This window comes from Pteropus vampyrus, unplaced genomic scaffold (genome assembly GCF_000151845.1).
Source record: "Pteropus vampyrus isolate Shadow unplaced genomic scaffold, Pvam_2.0 Scaffold31, whole genome shotgun sequence".
Taxonomy (NCBI): domain Eukaryota; kingdom Metazoa; phylum Chordata; class Mammalia; order Chiroptera; family Pteropodidae; genus Pteropus; species Pteropus vampyrus.
Window position 1 is genome coordinate 510,469 of NW_011888812.1, and position 1,710 is coordinate 512,178.

Below are 1,710 nucleotides of genomic sequence, written 5' to 3' on the forward strand. Positions count from 1 at the left end.
AACTTTATGGTCATCTGTCAGTTCTTCAATTTTGATTCCTGTTGTGTCTCGCCCTGAAGGGACTCTTATTTGTGACAATGGACACATCATCTGCATCCTTATGCGTTCATGTGGACACTCAACCTGCCAGAGTCAACTCTGAGATTTATGGTTTTAAAAAACAATATTCACCACTAACGAAGGTCACCACACCTTGCAGCCTAAGGAGGAAATGCCTGTTTCTAGTAGCCATGTAGATAATTATGGAGCTTTAATGTTATTAGAAATCAAATGCTTCTGAGTAATTTTTTTTTTTTTAAAAAAAGCTCCTTATACAATTATTGGTACACAGAGAGACTCGCAAACCAAAGGACTGTGACCCTGAGGTAGGGAGAGACTGGAGCTGGGGTAGATTCCTCTGCCCTGTGACCCCTGACGGGGCTGGACTCAGAGGAGTCATCTTGCTCAAACGATATCACGAATCTCTTGAGCGCCAGGTGCTCTTTAGGCAGAGGTGGTGCATGAGGCCAGGCTGAGAGAGATGGCAGCTCTGCTGGCCCGAAGCGTTCCAGGAGAAGTTGGTGTCACAGTGACTCTCCCCATGTGTCCCCCCAAGTCACCTCACCCCTCCCAGGCGAGAGGCAGCCGGGTTGTGCATTCAGAGCCATCTGCGGTTCTGTCCTTCACCCCAATTCAGACAGAAAGACAGGATGAGCAGAGCACCACGGGGGTCCTCCTAGAGGGTGGTTGTCATGGTTCCCAAAACCCTGCACATTCAGAGAAAAATGTGATATCAGTGGAACCTGTATTCAAAATACTTTCTCTCCCAAGAGCATATTAAATATGTGAATCAGTGTCAGAGGAGCTATCGCTAAACCGTGGAGAATCTGTTTGTTTAGTTGGCCCCTGTGGTCTGGGCAGAGGAGGGGGTGGGGGCAGGTATCAGGCCTGGCCCTTCATTCACTCAGGGTGTGGGAGGCCAAGGTCTGAAGCACAGCTAGGCGACCAGGGCTGGTGTCCAGATCTCAGGCTCCTCCTGGGCAGAGACGGGTCTTCCCCACCACAAACCCGGGAGCACACTGGGGCCCTGGATGTTCCCAGGGGCTGTGAGGTCAGAGAAGACGCAGTTGTCTGAGAGTGGGGACTAGACAGCACCCAGGCTCCCTTGGGCTTTCTTGAGGTTAAAGGTCATGAATTGTCTCATCAGAGTGGAGAGGTTTTCTCCAGGCATCTCTAGTTATGCTTCTGTAGGCAGGGATAAGCAAAGAGCAGGACTCTCCTTGCCGGCCAAGCCCAAGGAAGGGCGAGGTGGCTATCTGCGAGAGATTGCATCTAACAAAGGACCTTGGAACTTGAGTTGGATGTGAAAAGAGACCGCAAGGAGCTGAGATTGGATTCCACCAGACACGAGCTGCGTGGCCTCAGAAAAAAAAATCCCCAAACCTCTCGATTCGCCATTTCATTTACGAGTTGGGCATCAAAGCGCCCCCTTCAGGAGGTTGTGAGCATTAAATGATGGAGTTTGAGGGCAAGCGCTTCTGGTCTGCAAAGAGCCCTGGATATGGAGGGTATTGCTTAGGGGTGAGAGTGTGCGTTACAGGCGGTTCGTGGGCACAAATGTCGACAGGGCGTCCCCAGGCAGCGCAAGCCGCGAAGCGAAGCAGAGCCAAGCACCTGCGGTCCCCCCACTTTCCCCAATTCCTCTCCTCTCGCAAAGCCACCTAGAGCACC